Below are 18,634 nucleotides of genomic sequence, written 5' to 3' on the forward strand. Positions count from 1 at the left end.
CTTAAATGGCTTTCCCTTGCTAAGGAAAGGTCCTAAGCTGAAGGCGTTGCCTGAAGAATACTGGAAGGGGGGATGACTGAGTGAAGATAAACTTTCATGAACTTAACACTTGTGTCTAAGATTTGAAATTCAAGAGCTTTTTATTTCTGCAAATTAAGAAGCTGCCTTGGCCTTTTTTAGCCAGAGGTCTCTTCAGAGGAGGGCAGGGACTGATAAACTGACACTAATGAACTTTGACTTTTGAGCTTTATGGACATTTCTGAGCAATAACGTTTGGTCAAACTTTGTTTATGACTGAAAAGGAACACAATGGTAAAACTGGTAAGAATGTCTTTTCAATGAATGTTATCTTTGTGCTTGCAGTTTTAGCAGAGGTTAAGTCCCCATCTGTGTGTATACTGTTATTCAGATGTGTCTTACTCTTCATGGCCCCATTTCAGATTCTCTTGGCTAAGATATTGGAATAGTTTGCCATTTCTTTCTCCAGCTCATTGTACAGATGAGGAAACTGAGTCAAACAGTGTTATATAACTTCTTCAGGGTCACACAGGTTGTAAGTGTCTGAGGCCAGATTTAAACTCAAGATGAATCTTGCTGACTCCAGGCACAGCTCTCTATCTACTGTGCCACCTAGTTGCCCTGCCTCTTTGTGTATAATGTGATTTAATTCTGGTAATATAGGGTTGAGGGAGGAAGATTCTTTTATTGTAAAGTCTTAGACTTCACTAATTCAGGATTTATGGGAATATAGAATTTGTTGTGAGTCTGTTGAATTGTAGAATCAGTTGTGTCCAATGCTTTGTGACCTTGTGGACCCATAGCACACCAATACTGTTCATGGGGTTTTCTTGCCATTTCCTTCTCCAGTGGACTAAGGCAAACAGAGGTTAAGTGACTTGCCTAGGTCATACAGCTAATGTCTGAGACTTTATTTAAACTCAGATCTTCCTGACTCTAGACCCAGTACTCTATCCATTGAGCCACCTAGCTGCCATCTAGAGCTTAATCTTATCTTTTTACTATTCATGAAAAAAGGATTTGCTGTACCTATTAATAGCATAAAATAATTGCTAAAGAAATCCTTAACCTTATAAAGAAAAGAAAATTTAGGAAAAACACTCATTTACATGCAAACAATATGCCAATTCTAAAATTCCTCCTCATATATATACAAATATATATGTTAGACTCTATAAGATATATTTTGTTAGCTTCATTTGATTCACTATTTATATATGAAAATGCTCTTCACTTAGTGTAGCTTAGCTAATAACAATGAGCCTAATGAATGCTAATAGAAATGGCTGTAGCAGGAAGCTAGGCACCAACTTTGCTGTAGAATAATTTAAATGGGGTCCCCCCCCCACAACCTATATGGCCAGTAAATGAGTGAAATGAGTACCTTGGCGAGTCCAGTGAGAAGGAACAGCATGAACACTGAGGGTCAGCAACTTAGAAGATTTGTCACAAACTATTCTTTACTATAAAATTGGGTATTCAGTGGATCTGTACTTCCAAGTTGATGAATAAAGATGGATCTTATCAGAAGGGTGTGGAAAACTGTAGTTATGTTAGAAGAGTCTTCGAGGTCGATGTGTTAGTGACTGAGATTGCTTTTTCCCTCCACGAGGCAGTTCTATCTATAGTTTAAGTTTTTGTCTAAGCTGATCCCTATCTTTTTGTCATGAGGTATGTCAAATGTCAGTGGATGCTTAGATAACAATGATTAAGATGTGGTGGGAGTGCTCTACCAACTTCTACATTTGTAGGGGGCTCTAGAACATGCTACATATTTCTTTTATCCAAAAGGGATGGCTATTCCTAGAGAAATAACAATATACACTGCACTTCTAGTTTTTTCAAGAGGCAAAATACAACTTTGTGCCTAGTGTGGTTTTAGGGGAAGTTTTATGAAAAGTTTCTCATCTATCCTCTACATCTTCATTAGCTGTAGAGATGACCATGAGTTTTGAAGGATACACTAATATAGCACAAACTTAGCCAAATTCTACCAGACTGGAAAGTTTTGAACATGGTCACACTGCCAGATTGTCTGCCACCTGAAGGCAGGCCAGTGTAAGTACAGAGAGGCTCATCACTAGAGACTTGATTACTCATTGATGGATTCTTGAACAGAATAATAGAATCTCAGAGTTGGAAGGGAAAGATCTTGTACATGAATGAGGATCCCTTAGACAACAACCCCAACAATTAGTCATCCAGTCTTGACTTGATAACCTCAAGTGAGAGAAGACCTTGCTCTCCAAAAAAACCTCATTCAATTTATGGATAGCTCTAATCATTAAGTAGTTGCTGTTTCCATCAGGATATGGCTCTCTGCAATTTCTAAATACTCACCCCAGATCTGTCCTATGGGACGAAATGGAATAAGTCTAATCTCTCTTTGACATGATATCCCTTTATATACTTGAAGAGAGTCATAATTTTCTCCCTGTTTCCTCTTTTCACAGACAATAGGGACCAATGAAGCAGATTAAAAACATAAAAATGACCTTCAGCCCCTCCACAGAGATGCAAAAAATGGTGCTAAATATATATTTTCAGGCTCTTAGAAATGATAATTCAACTCTTGGTACTCTATATGTGAATTACTTGTCCAACAAGTAATTTGTAGTTTGTACATGACCAAAAGAACTGAATTACATCTGTAGTGATATTCTTATTATAAGATATGAAAACTGTACGATATGATGAACTTCTAGCTAAATGGAAGAATGGCTCACAAGTTCTCCTCCTAGGTGGATAAATAACTTGGGAGAGTGCTTCCAATACATGCCTATGGGAAAGAAAACTAACTTGGCCATCTCACCTAAAAGTGCTCATGATGAACATTGGCAAAAAGACCGCCTTGAAGATGGTTGCAGCTTAAGCACCAATATCTGCTATGGGAGGATGAAGAAGCAGTGAAATTCTACAAAAAAACCTGACAAGAATTTTCAAACTTTGATATCTCTGTATTCTGTGCTTTCAATGTGAAGGTGAGTACAGGGAGAGAGTGTATGTGGTTCAGTACAAAGAGAGAGACATGGTATAAGAAATGACAGAGGGCAAAGGCTTATAGAGAACCCAGAAGTCTCATACCTGTGTATCAAGAATGTTTTCAAAAAAAAAAAAAAAAAGAATGTTTTCTCCAAGTAGGGAGTCAGGAGACACTAGATATATGGAGAGCTGAATAACATGATAAAAAATTTAAATTGATTGTGTCTTAATAAACAAGAAACAATCGATATGAGTGCGATTTCTGAATCCAGTCTGTGTGTAAAAGGATATTGATGGTAATTAAATGTAAAATCAGAGCAAAGAATAAAATCAACACCAAATTAAAACACCGTATGTAATTAAAACAGCTCCAACCAAACTTCCTTAAATATGTTGGGGCTCTGACAAATGGGAAATGGATAAAGTCTCAATTGCCACTTCTCAGACCTGAACTAAAGTAAAACAACCTATGTAGCAAGGCAACCAAAAGAATATAAAAATGCCTTAACCTAGAAATATTTGATCTCCTTGAAAAATGGATAAACATAAGAGTGAAATAAGTTTAGACTAAAAATTCATTTGCAAAACTTTATGGAAGATAATGGAAGATTACTAGCAATATTGTCTCATAAAAAAAGTGAAAAGCAGTTGAGAGGAAAATGAACTTATAGGAAACTTGTTTGACTCAAATCAACCAAGTCTTGGAAGTTTTCAGAGATAAAATTGAGGAGACAGAAAATAGATATGAAATGGAACAGAGAGGCCCTCACGTCTAAAGAGATCTACTCTGATTATCAATGACAGCAGAACCACCATGTTTGGACTATCACACCTTAAGGATTATATAAAGAAATAGAAACGACACTCAGTAAAATGAAATTGGGAGGAAAAGTAGCTGTAACTGACCAGATATATACAGAGAAAATCCAACGTGAAGATGGCACAGTTTTAACACTAATCAATGATTAATTTTCAAGATGTTAGAAAGAGGAGAAATTTTCAAAAGACTGGAAAAGATAACAGAAAACATTTTTTAAAGGTGACTGAGAAGAGAGGAACGACTGACTTTCTTTGGAGATAGGAAATAACCTCATGATTTTATTGACATAGGGAATTCTTGAATAAAGGAATTACCTCTACCAATACAAGTCAGCACCTTCTCTAAAACCTTAGGTGTTTCCTAGAGCACTGAGAGGGTAATTAACAGGCCTAGAGTCACAGCCAAGGCAGGACTGGATCCTCCATCTTTTGGGCCAGCTCTTTAACCTCCTCTACTTCTATTACTATCTCATTTCTAGAAAATATTCCTGAGGATATGCTTGAAAATATGACAAGGGAACAGACAAGATTTAACAATTTCCTATAGCAGACATCTTCATTGTCATAACTTTGATTGAGAAGAGTAGAGGAAATGTGATTCTATTGTATTCTCTTGACAGAGGGCTTTCAATGCATTCCCTCACTTGGTCATATAAAGATTCCTTGAGAGAAACAACCAGAGATAAACTTGGTGAACAATCTTTTGATTATGAAAGATGTCCTGTTCAAAGGTCAAATAGAAAGATTCCCTAGAGATGACTGAGTTTCTTCAGATGCTCCTATTTGTAGATGACATTGAGCCTCCAAACAGAGTGGGTCTTCATCAGTGAGATCGGTGACTACTCCAATGGTACCAATCCACACTATGACATTTAGTAGAGTAAGGATGCATATTGTCTCAACAGGCAAACATGCAGTTGGCTGCTAAATCCTCGGAGTCAGAACTACATTTTTTGGGACAGGCACTTGTAGATGGACAGTGAGTTAGGCCCAGGATTGAACAGAAGGTGAAGCAAGATTACATCTGAGTAATTGCATGATACTTGAAATAATTCCAAGTGGCTCCATGCTGCCAAAGTGATTTTGTTTGTTTGTAGCAGTAATACCTTCTTGGTTATGGTATATGGCTACAAATCATGAAACAATCATTTCATTGATTCATTCATTCAACAAGCATTTATCTCAGAAGAGTCAAAATTGTAGATTATACAAAGGGTAATGCAAGGACATATGATAGGTACTAGTATCATGCTACCAAATATGAATTGAGTTTAAGAAGTGATATAAAATATATGATGAAAAATGTGTATGATTAGAAAAGGTGGGGTAGCCTGTAGCAAGACTAAGAGATGATGAACAGAGAGTAGAGGTGTTACATTGGTAACCATGAAATCTGAAAAGTCCCAAAGGACATCTGCAGCATGCATAGATGCTTAATGGGAGATTTATGGAAAAACAGGGACAATGATTAGGAGTTCCATGTAGGGATAGAGTGCAATTGCTCTGGTGGAAGAAGTGTCCATGCTGATGCAATCAATGCTTCACTGAAATAGCAAAGTTAGTTACCTATCTGGCCTTGCTGACTATCTAGGTACCTCCTTCTAGTCATCCTTCTTGAGAAAAGAGTGTGTGACCAGTGAAGTGGTTGAAAATGTATGTACTTTGTTTGGGGCAAACTTCACAGGTTACATGAACACACTAACATTCTTTTTCTAGGCTCTTGTGATGGCAATCAAATTAGAATCTTTTGCTGTTTTTGTTTTACTAAAAGTGCCTCCGATTGAATAATATGATTAAAGATGATCTTTCCCACCCATTGATGGGCCTGCCCATTGTTGGAAGCTTGATTAGGGGAGCTGTTTTGTAGGAGGGTCTCAAGTACCTTTTGTTTTTTCTATTGTGGTACTGGGTCAGAGAGTTATGCCCTTTGGCTCTAAAAAATATATAAATACTCCAGTGAGGTTTTACTTTGGGGCTTAGTTTTTATAAGAAGGTTTGAGGATCAGATGAGGACTCTGGGAAGCTGCTTTAAGGAACCCCCAGCTTTGAAAACCCAGATGTCAGTGCTTCCCTCTCTGGTAACTATAGTCAGACAACTGTACCTGTCTGTTGAATTATGGTCAGGCAGAGGAAGCCATGTCTGTTGATTACTTTGGGGTTTACTGACTGGAAATGTTTGTTTGGCTGGATGAGGACTCTGGGAAGCCACTAAGGAACCTCCTGGCTTTGAAAACCCAGATGTTAATGCTTCCCTTTCTGATAACTATGGTCAGACAGTTGGGGTCCAACTATCTGTTGATTTCAGGCAGAGGAAGCCATGTCTGTTGATGTTTAATTTCTCTGTATTTTTTTTTTTGAAGGTCAGGGTACTGACTCCCATGAATTAGGTGAATGTTTGGTTAAAGGAATGATATATGTGCTTGACTAACCCTTCAAAGTGATTGTTAACCCTTCAAAAGTTGCCTTTCCTTTTATGAATGCAGATCTAAGAGCCTATGATAGCAGCCCCACCCCACCCTGTGTATGTTGGGGTGCTTACTGTTACAACCCTTGATTCATTTTGTTTTCACTTTTGATTTTTAAACATGGCTCAAACTTCTGTAATGTGCAATTATTTTTCTCATGAATGTGAATGCTTAAGAAGGGGATAAAGAGAAAAGCTATTAGGAACTTGAATTGAAGTAGAAATACTACTATTTTAAATGAATAGTTATGTGATATTAGAAGAGATAAAAATGGGAAAATGTCAGTCTAGTTATTTCCCTCCCTACAAAGTAAAAGGCTTTTAATGAGGTTATTTTCCTTACTTTTGAGGTCCCATGATGTAGTAGTGTACAAAGAGCTGGTTTTGAATACATTAAGACTCAGGTTCAAGTTCTACCTTGGACACATACTAACTGTGTGACACTGGGTAAGTCACTTAACCTCTCTGTGCTCTGCGCTACTCTATCAGTCTATAAGTTACAGAGAAGGTGATAGCCTGCCTTAGTAAAAGGAAAAAACTCCTCAAAAGCTCCATATGCCAATGAAATCACAGACCTATCCTCAATCCTTTATGCACTTAAGTAATTTCATATACATTCAAGTGAGTGCAACCTAGTAAATAGTCTCTGACTTTGTCAGCACATGAGTTCAAATTTCTCCTTAGACACTTACTACTTGTGAGTCCCTGGGGAAGTTATTTAATCTTTTTAGTCCTATGAGCCTCTTTATCAAATGAGGTTATTGTGTGACGTACACAAGGTATTTATGTAAACTGCTATGCATGTAAAGTATTATACAGATGTTAACTATTATTATATTCTTTGTGGTCTATAATTTGCCAATTCTTAGTTACTGCTAGCAGAATAACTTCTAGGGAAAAAATAATCAACAAATTTCTATTGGCTCCATTTCTTTGAAACTTCAGTATTGTGAGCTGTAAAATAAGGGGAGTTAAACTAGATGGCTTCTCATGATGTCCTTCCACTTCGAAGTTCAGAAGTCTATGACTGAGTGGATCAGTCCTACTGTCTTGCATGCCACATAACTATCCTTAGTAGGTCCTTTGAAGAAACTCTTGCTGATTCAAAAAGTGAATCTTAGCTAATTAAAACTTGTCCTAGACACATTGGATGAAGCTTGGTTTTTTAGGTTTGTCTGAAAACAGCATTTAAATATTTATGAGACAAGGTTTACTTTGAGAAAAGTCTAGTTTGAGAAATCTTAGTCATTCTATACTAAATAAATTCAGGGTATATAGCACTAGAATAATAGTCACTTGAGTTATCTAGTAATGGCTTAGCCAAGTCACTTCCTTTAAGGATATGATAATTTGAAAAGGAAAATAAGGCTCAAAAGCTGATAAATATAAAAATTATATGAGCATGTTTAGCTGCATTGATACACAAAAGAACTAGCAGAAAAATGGGAATCAAATTAGCTAATGAAAGCTTCCTAAAGGAGAAAGAACATGAACTTTTGAGATAAGATAGAGATATATTTCATTGAAAAAAAGAGGGAATTTTTAATGAGTTGGGTAAGACCTGGAAAACTTCATGTGAAGAGGATGGGGATAATAGAGAAGGGAAGCCTGGCTAGATGGAGGATGTGGTTTGAACATATAAAAGGAGAAAGGAGGTGCTAGCTAGCAAAGAATACTAAAGACCACTGCCAAAATTTAATTTGGAAGGAAAAAGGGGTTCTGTTAAGATAGGGTTTCTTAAGCTTTTTTTTGGTTTTGTGCTAGGGATCCATTAGTGGTCTGGTGTGGCTGATAAACTCAGAAAAATATTTTTAAATAGATAAAATTAAATACATGGGATTACAATGGAAACCAATTATATTGAAATATAGTTATCAAAATATAGTGAAAACAAATGTAAACAACCAAGTTCACAGACCTCAAGTTAAGAGATTTAACTCTAAAGTGGTGGGCACAGAAATGATTTTAGCTACACTTTGTAGAAAAAATTGAAGTCACTGAAGGTTGATAAAAAAATAAATAAATGAATCCAAGAACTAAAAGGGATTTTTGGGGGGGGGGGCACAGAAATAAAGAAAGAATTGAGGTCTCTGTTACTATTAAGTAGTCACCAGAAATGAAACACTCAGCTTAGGAAATTTTTTAAAGAATAATATTAATTCATTTAAATCATAAAATTAGTTCAAACTCTGTAATTCAAATGAAGAATAAGACCATCTGTTTTCTTTCTTTAGTACTTTAACATGTGCTACTATTTTAGATTTTTAAAATGAATTTTAAAAGATCTTAATTCTGTGGTGACATGAAAGAGATAAAGATGTTGGATTGGGTGGTAGTTGGAATGGGTTAAGTGTCATAAACAGATCTCAGGAAGCAAGGCCCAGTCTTCATTTATGTATTTTAAAGGAATATGGGACTTGAAGCGTACAACCAAAGTGGCATAACAATGTTCTGAACTGGGAGTGCTTTCTAATTTGAATTGTAGCTTTATGTATTTCAAGTTTCCTCAAACCCTTCCCCAACAAGTAGATAGAAATATTGGCCTTGGAGGTAGGGGAGACCTAGATTCAAACTCTGGTTCTGATGCTTACTAATTACGTCTTGGACAAATTATTTTACCTCTTTGAGTCTCAGTTTCCTCTTTTGAAAACTGTGCATACTAATAATTACCTGATAGGGTTATTGGAAGGAAAACTTTGTAATCCTTAAAGCGCTATATAAATGTGGTTTCTTCTGTGGTAAAGTGATTCTGATTGAATGCACATGAATTCTAATCTTCAAGCCAAATGGGCAATCTAGAAATAAATCTAAATGCTAAAACTGAAATACTAAAAATGTATACTTTGATTTACAATCACATTATTTCATTTATACTTTTGTTACCTTTAAGACAACGTTTAGTTTCTGGATTACTTTTTAGAGTACTTTAAAACCGCATAACAAATAAGCTATCTTCATCATTATTATCTTCTAGCTTCATTTTCTCCTTTCTAAAGAAGAGAGAAAACCTATACAAAGATGTACAAGGTGTTCTGAGCCTCTTCATATAATAGGATTATGAAGGTCATTTTCACAGTCATATTTTCCATTACTACACAGAGTGACACTGTGTGTTACTTTGGGGGTAAACCAAGGCTGTACATTACCCAGTAAGGGCATAGACAGACAAAACAGACTCTTGATAACATAAGAATGGCAATTCTTTGCCTGTCTCTTTGCTGTTCTCACAACTTTCTGGATGGAATAAACTAGTAAGGTCCCTTCAAGGTGGATCTAATTTGCCCCACCCTGTATCTATACACATGGAATTCTGTTCTTTAGCTTATCAGATATAGTCTGATTCAGATGGAATTGGAAAGATGCAAAATGATTCCATTTTAGCACTCAAGAAAAAGAAACAATTAAAAGATAAATTTCAAGGAGCACCATCACCAAACTTTTCAACCACAACAAAACAGAGTAGTATTATTTTTATTTATTTGATCCGTATTATGAATTTGTTTCATAAAAGACCATAATAAGGACCATGATAATTTATTAAATGACATGTAACACTGAACGTAAGAGATTTTTTATAAATTCTACTTGTAAAGGAGGTGGAGATGATAATTATTTGTAATTATCCTACCAGAAATTTCCTACCAGAAAATTATTTTTATGGCTGCCTTCTCTCATAAAAACCAGCTATGTAAAATAATCTCAAATGGAACAAGGAAATTTTGCCTTAAAATCATCTGGTGATTTTGATGCTGAGTTGTCTTTATCATATTCATCTCCTTTACCTTATGAATGGATTTGAATGTTGACATTGTTAAATGAACAAAGGAATTTATTTTTCTGGGATCAATCTCACCAAATTTGTTTGTCATGCCAGGTTGATGTGATAAGCATATCACTACTTCTATGTTAAATAATTAGTCGTTTAGCTCAGTAGAGCCAAAGTCAAATAGGAACAGATCCCTACAGGCTACATATTGACTTAGAAAACCACAACTTAACATGATCTATGTTGTATTACATTTTTATTCATTTTGCTAAACCTTTCCCAATGACATTTTCATCTGGTTCAGGCAGTCTGTGGGAGTGAATGGATATTCCCTATCATGTAGGTTCTAGTCTAGTGCAATTTCACTGAATATGCCTCCTTAAATTACAACAGAGCAGGTGAAATAAGGTTGTATAGGGACTTCCTAGAACTAGAGATTGGTCTAAATACTAATACTGGTTTAATAATAATAATAATAACTAACACTAATAAGAAGATCAGAATGTTAAAAAACAATGTGATGAATTCTAGTTTGTACTTGCCAAGGGCTACAAGCAGAGGAAAGGGGTGAATGCAGATTGTGACCACCTGCATGCGTCATGCTCTATTACTGTAACGCTCTCTCATGTCTAAAATGTGATTTCTTAACCCTATCATAAGTCAGGAAATCTTAAATTTCCCAAAGAAGGGCTTTTACTATTTATCAGAATTTATATAGCAGAATTATAAAGCAAATAGATTGGTTTAAACATGTGTGGAATGTCTTACTTTAATAATGATCTAAGACAGAAAGCAAAATGTGCTCAAAGCTTATTAACTTACTAGAAGGAAGACCAAGAAGAGTTGAAATTGCAAACTTAGTTCCTTTAGCTATTTTTTCTTACTGAAAAATAAAATCTTCCTTAAATTAAGATGTAATTAAAATTTTTTTGCAAAAGTAATTAATTTTCCTGATAGTATTAATGTGATGGTCATCTCGTAGGACAGCTGGAACTTCCTGTTTGGTTTATTCTCCCTTCTTACCTCTTTATATACTTTTTAAACAATTTTAAAATCAGATATGCCCCTCACTACTGCTTTATATTGCAACGTATCAGGCCAAACACTTGCCACTGACAGTCAAGTATCTTTCTGATGGAAATGAAAAGGCAGCAAGAGATAGAATGGGTGAAAGAACGAGCAATGCCCTTTGAGTAGGACTGTTTCTGCAGCTGTTGTGTACATTAATCCGGGGAGCAGATCTCTCAATACTAAATTTAGCAAGACATATCCTTTTACATGATAAAAAAATTAAAATGAAAGTCTTAACTATGTAGTCATTATTTTAGGTTTACTTTTCTTTAATAAGGAAATGGATGTTCCACTGGAATACTGTTTTACACAATTACTTGAATAGGTGGTTGAAAAATGACTATCTGAAGAATTCCAAATAGATACATGCATAAGTATGTATATATGCATACGCAAACATGCATATAGTATGTATATATGTTACCTGTAACAATTTCGTTCTGATGATTTTTCCCCCCATTAGGCCCCAAATAGGTACTAACTTTCAAGAGAAGGTTGGGAAAGGGGGTGACATCAGTGCTCTCCAAACTTATTCTGAAGAACATTTGGTTTCTTTTTCGTGCTATAGTCTGTGATATAACACACCTATTTAGAAAAATATTCCCTCTAAGAATCTATCTTATCAACAGCAATTAACATTCTGAAATACCCCCTTCATCCACTGTCAGTGCTCTGTGAAGTGTTATCAAAACACATTTCTGAACTAAGTCCATATATTACCTTTCTTTTTTTTAATTGACCCAGATGAGAATCTCCAGCCCTGGTGTTCCACAGCAATGCCAGTTATTCAGGAGAACTTGAAGATGGAATGACAGGAGAAACATGGGCAGTCTTCACGTCCTTGGACACAGAAAGTAGCCGTCCATAGAGAGCGAGGAGTTAACAACCTTAGTTTCAGTGAAGATGGCTGCAAGAAGCTGGACAACCTGTCACCACCGAAGCCAGAGCATTTGTCAGTTCGCAGGTCCCAAGTTATTTTGAGCTGTATAAACCATGTGCCTGTGAAACATTCCACCTGATTGGGCAGCAGAACACTGACCAAAGGGATTCCATTGCAGATCAGCACCTATGGGCACTGAGTTTTTCTAATTGTAGAATTTCACCTAAAGACAGATGCTCAAGGAGTATAGTATTAATTCATCTTTGGGACAATGTTCAAGGCACAGGCATACTATTTTTTGTCAAACTAAAAAACACTTGAAAACAGAAATATAAGAATGTGGACTTTTGTTTGTTATGAATTCTGTTCATAACTTTCAAGAGTTTGACTTCTCACATTTAACCACCTATACATTTTAAGAATCTATCAAGTCGTAAGCTTGCAAAGCTGATATAAGGTTGTGGCATATCACTATAGACAGAAGTGTTCCTGAGCTGTTTGAAAACCAAATGAGTGAGAAAGCTGATATTAAAAGAAATAAATGAATGATCTTCCAAAAGGAAGAGAAAAAACAACCAAACTGAGAAATACAAGAATATAAGAATAGTTGAGAAAGATAGTTTGGGGCATCGTTTCAAAGCCTAAATACTTCATGTTTTCAAATATGGGTTTGGAGTAAGTACATGGCTCTTATTCATGTCTGTCAAAATCTGAGATCATATTTTAGGAATTTGCTTTAAAAGCAAAGAAAGCAGATGTCTCCTATCACATTTGTTGCCAAACCTAGCAAGAAAAAAAAGCATTTACCTAGTCTAATGTTCTCCCAAATGTCTACTTTGTCAAAGTATTATACCTGTGAGTATGAGTATTCACTCCACTAACTGAGGTCTTAGTCCCTGTACAATTTAGTTTGCTTTTGAGAGTTACGCTGAAGCCACTGGTTGTAATGTACATTTCCAAAAATATAAGCCTTATTGCTGTTAACTTTAGAATACATGGTTTTATAATAGATCATGGACCACAGAAACATTATTCATCTTAGTGAATGCCCAAGATTTGGAAAATTCAGATTTAAAGACTACTGACTAGTTGACTCATCCTAAAAGAATCATTCTCATTTCTTTTTAGTATGCAAATTAGTTTTCTTAATGAAATCAACATATTTTCTTTTGGTATAAATTTTCTAATTTTAGTAAAGGGTCTTTAATCTCTTTAAAGTTACCTTGATATTGTTATCTCTAGAATCTTGCATAGAAATCAAATGTTTATTTACTGAAGTTAACTACTGTGATAAGAATTTTATTATAGATTTCTATGTCTACCTAGACAAAGTAAAAGAGGAAGCTAAGAAGGTCATGCCAAATTATGAAGAAGGGGTTGTGTTTTGCCTTAATTATACAAATTCACTGTCTTCATTAATTATGCTATTCCTATAACCAACTTTTATTTTTTCTTAACCTCTTTAACATTTTACAATTTTGAAAAATCAATATACTTTGAGCATTTTCTAGACTTACTTGTTCTATTTTTTGTTTTTAATAGGAAGTGTGGCTTCTTATAAGATGTCCTTTTTTTTTTGAGGGATATGTGGGGGAGGAGCATCCCCACTTTCCCCAATTCCTGGGCATGGTGCCAAGAGTTGGAGGTGCTGGTAACCATGTGCTGCCAGAGTACACAACTCTTAAAAGAGGCACATCCTAAGACTTGGGTAGAGTTAAGGGAAGGTATCAGAGCCTAGCTAGCTCTTATTCAACCGCTATGCTATAGATGGCTTCCCTGAAAGGACAAGTCTATTCACATACACACACTATAAATTAACAGAGAATTTATTACAGCAGACTGTGATGTGACAGTGATATTTTCCTTTCTGTCTAGGCATAGGATACCGAGGTGAAAACTGACCTGTACTGCAAAAGAGAATAAAATGAACAGCATAGTAGAATTGAGGAACAAATGCAGAAAAAGTTAAAAATCACTGTAGAAATCAAGATAAGTGCTACAGAAAAAAACCGAAGAAGTACTTTTACTGATACTTTACTTTTCACTATTAGGTTTTAAAATACATTACTGTGCAAGAAGTTTTCTGACATGGGACCTTGAACTTTCTGAGAAAAGATATAACATAAATTTAAAAAATGATAAAACCCACATCAGCTTATATATCAACAAAGGATATCTTTTCAAAGAAACTGTAGATCAAGATTTTAGATCACAACTTTTATTTATTATTTTCTGCTCAGAAGTGCCTAATTCCTCTTATAATTTAATACCTCTGATAAAAACATTATGCCACTATCCTCTATCTTCCATTTTTTTTCTAAACTAGGGCATAGGGGTAAAAAAAAAAAAAAAGTTAATTTTAGAAATGTTTTTCTTCATTATCCCACAGGTAAAAGCAAACCTTTTTTGAAGGAGAAAGAAGCATGTTGAGTGCAAACCTTTGAGTTTGAGTGGGTCACACCCAGAATGATCCTGAGTTTGCCTTTCAGCTGTTTTGTCAGCTACAGAAATAGTTGACTTAGGTTGAGATGATCCCTAGGAATGCTAAGGAATCAGAAGATCTGTGACAAAGGAAGTCGTTGCTTGGCTGGTAAGCATTTGGAACAATGTGCTATAAAGTTGATTTATTTTCTGGATTTTGGTGCTGTGTTTTGTTGTTGTTGTTGTTTTTTGCCAATCCCTGCTACGTTTCAATTTTCAAGCCTCCCATGGTACCTTTCCCCCACTTTCAGCTGAGGACCTGCCTCATATTTGACCCTCCAAAATGAGGTTATTCTCTCTCCTTCTTTCTTAGCAGTCATCTTTTCCCACTATCTTACTCACTTCATTGTCACAAGAAGTGTTCTTGCCAAAACCAACCCCTCTACAAGTACCCTTGATCCCCTCCCCTTGCCATTCCTCCACAGATCACCTTTACAATCATTCCCACTATCTTATCTTCAATATCTCCCTTAACTGTCTTCTTCCAGGTTACTTACAAATATGTCCATATTTCCTCTATCCTTAAAAACATTTGCTTGATTCTACCATTGTGACTAGTTATTGTCTTCTATATTTTCTCTCCTTTGAGGGGACTCCTTGAGAAAGTTACCTATACCAGGAGCCTCTGCTTCTTTTCCTTTTACTCTCTTCTAAACCCTAGTATATTGATCCTGTCATTCATTAGAAAGTGTACTCTCCAAAATTACTAGTGATTTCTCTTAATTGTCAAATCTAAAGGTCTTTTTTTCAACACTCATCCTCCTTTTTTTTTTTTAAACACCCATTCTTCTTGACCTTTCTTGCAGGACTTTCCACTATTGATCACCTTCTTCTGAATGTTCTCTTTTCATAAGGTTTCTTGTTACTTCTTGCTCCTTCCTTCTGTGACACTGGTTCCCTTCCTATCTGTTCAACATCTCCTTTGCTGAATCTTCATCCAGATCAAATCTAATAAGCATGGGTATCTTACAAAGGTAGGCCTTTATCTCTTCTCATTCAATATTATCATCAGATCTCATGGGTTCAATTATCATCTCTCTGCAGATAATTGTCAGATCTATATATGTAATTCTTGTCTCTCTTCTGAACTCCAATTCTCCATCACCAACTGCTATGTAGTTATCTCAATCTGGATATCCCACAGCCATCTCAAATTCAACATGTCCAGAACAGAACTCATTATCTTTCTCCTTAAACCCTCCCCTTTTCCCAATGTGGGCACAAACATCCCCTCATTTATCAAGGCTCATAATCTTAGTATCATCCTTAACTCCATCTAATCCATTACCAAATCTTGTCTTTTATTCTTTCAGATCTCTCCTTTAAGTTCCTTTCCATTAATTTGAAAGTCCAAATTTTGCTTTTGCAAAATTTATGGCAAATTATCTTTCTCTACAAAGAAACTAATTTTTAAATTTTTAAACAAGCATCCTATGACTAGCAGTATATTACTACAGAAAACCATAACAATATTTAGAATGATTTTGAACTGCAAAAGGTATATATACTACTCCATTGTTAATATTTTTACAAGGCATCATAAATAGATTTGAAGCAATATTTCTTACGTTATATCTTTTGGAGCACTATTTTGGAATCCAAGTCCACAATTTTCCTGATTAGAAAGATACATTATTGATCAGAAAAGGTGCCAAGATGGCAGAGTAGAAAGGCACACATACAGAGGCTCTCCCCACACAGCCCATAAAATACCTGTAGAGAGGAACTCTCAACAGATTTTGGAGCAGCAGAAGTGGAGAACAACAGAGTGGAGGAGATTTCCAGGCCAGGGTGACCTGAAAGGCCCATGGGAAATGTCTGTTGTAACGGGAAGCCCAGCCCAGCCTTGGCCGTGGGGCCCAGCTTGCGAACAGCCCTCAGGGGTGGAATCTCCAGTCGTGGAATCCCTAGTCCCAGTAGTAGCGGGTCGCAGATCCCTCAACCCACAGGCGCCAAAGGTCAGTGACGGGGTTTTTTCAGCTGGTCGAGAAGGGAGAAGGGCCTTCCCATACCTCCGACCTCAGGCTGTGGCTGCAAAGGCCACATCAGGCAGGTGGCAGCTCTTCTCATGGCAGCCCCTACAGCAGCCCGCATCCATTGTTGAATCATAAAAAACCCTGGGGGCACTGAGGAGCTGAATATTACCTTGGCCCTGTGTAGAGGCCCTGAGGGAGCTGGTTTTTGTCTCGCACTGAATGGTGGCCCTGCCCCCACAGCTTGACTGAATCCCAGCCCCCCGGTGCTGGTTTGGTGGAACTGGAGGCCAGATGGCTGTGGAGAGGAAACTCTGCTAAGATTCTGGGCACAAAAATCTCTTCCTGCTCCCAGACCAGTGTACACGCTTGATTGGGCCACTTTGGAGGAACTGAGATCTTACAGATTCCAAGAGTATAACCTACTCTTGACAAAGGACCCAAAAGTCAAGTAACTGGTTGGGAAAATGCCCAAAAAAGGGAAAAAAAATAAGATTATAGAAGGTTACTTTCTTGGTGAACAGATATCTTCTCCCATCCTTTCAGATGAGGAAGAACAATGCTTACCATCAGGGAAAAACATAAAAGTCAAGGCTTCTGTATCCCAAACATCCAAAATAAATATTCAATGGTCTCAGGCCATGGAAGAGCTCAAAAAGGATTTTGAAAATCAAGTTAGAGAGGTGGAGGAAAAATTGGGAAGAGAAATGAGAGAGATGAAAGAAAAGCATGAAAAGCAGGTCAACACCTTGCTAAAGGAGACCCAAAAAAATGCTGAAGAAAATAACACCTTGAAAAATAGGCTAACTCAATTGGCAAAAGAGGTTAAAAAGCCAATGAGGAGAAGAATGCTTTCAAAAGTAGAAAATGCCAAATGGAAAAGGAGGTTCAAAAGCTCACTGAAGAAAATAGTTCTTTAAAAATTAGAATGGAACAGATGGAGGCTAATGACTTTATGAGAAACCAAGAAACCACAAAACAAAACCAAAAGAATGAAAAAATGGAAGATAATGTGAAATATCTCATTGGAAAAACAACTGACCTGGAAAATAGATCCAAGAGAGACAATTTAGAAATTATGAGACTACCTGAAAGCCATGATCAACAAAAGAGTCTAGACATCATCTTTCATGAAATTATCAAGGAAAACTGCCCTGATATTCGAGAACCAGAGGGCAAAATAAGTATTCAAGGAATCCGCCAATCACCTCCTGAAAGAGATCCAAAAAAAGAAACTCCTAGGAACACTGTGGCCAAATTCCAGAGTTCCCAGGTCAAGGAGAAAATATTGCAAACAGCTATAAAGAAACAATTCAAGTATTGTGGAAATACAATCAGGATAACACAAGATCTAGCAGCTTCTACGTTAAGAGATCGAAGGGTTTGGAATATGATATTCCAGAAATCAAAGGAACTAGGACTAAAACCAAGAATCACCTACCCAGCAAAACTGAGTACAACGCTTCAGGGGAAAAAATGGTCTTTCAATGAAATCAAGGACTTTCAAGCATTTTTGATGAAAAGACCAGAGCTGAAAAGAAAATTTGACTTTCAAACATAAGAATCAAGAGGAGCATGAAAAGTAAACAGCAAAGAGAAGTCATAAGGGACTTACTAAAGTTGAACTGTTTACATTCCTACCTGGAGAGACAATATTTGTAACTCTTGAAAATTTTTTCAGTATCTGGGTAGTTGATGGGATTACACACACACACACACACACACACACACACACACACACACACACAGACAGAGAGAGAGAGAGAGAGAGAGAGAGAGAGAGAGAGAGAGAGAGAGAGACAAAGAGAGAGAGAGAGAGAAAGACAGAGAGACAGAGAGCACAGGGTGAATTGAATAGGATGGGATCATATCTTAAAAAAATGAAATTAAGGGGTGAGAGAGAAATATACTGGGAGAAGGAAGGGAGAAATGGAATGGGGCAAATCATCTCTCATAAAAGAGGCAAGTAAAAGCCTTTTCAGTGGAGGGAAAAAGCAGGGAGGTGAGAGAAAAAACGTGAAGCTTACTCTTATCACATTTGACTAAAGGAAGGAATAAAATGTACACTCATTTTGGTATGAAAACCTATCTTATGATACAGGAAAATGGGGGAGAAGGGGATAAACAGGGTGGGGAGGATGATGGAAGGGAGGGTAATGGGAGGAGGGAATAATTAGAAG

General features: G+C 36.5%; 1 protein-coding gene across 1 annotated transcript in view; it reads right to left on the reverse strand.

Annotated features, from left to right (window-relative positions):
- The window catches only part of MYPN (myopalladin), a 116,267-nt gene extending 103,117 nt beyond the window's left edge, over positions 1–13,150 (reverse strand). The window contains exon 1 of the mRNA XM_072628803.1: positions 11,841–13,150. The gene's annotated coding sequence lies outside the window, so the exon portion shown is untranslated. The remainder of the gene's footprint in view (positions 1–11,840) is intronic.
- Between the last annotated feature and the right edge of the window lie 5,484 nt (positions 13,151–18,634).

The sequence above is a fragment of the Notamacropus eugenii genome, chromosome 1 (assembly GCF_028372415.1).
Source record: "Notamacropus eugenii isolate mMacEug1 chromosome 1, mMacEug1.pri_v2, whole genome shotgun sequence".
NCBI classification, from domain to species: domain Eukaryota; kingdom Metazoa; phylum Chordata; class Mammalia; order Diprotodontia; family Macropodidae; genus Notamacropus; species Notamacropus eugenii.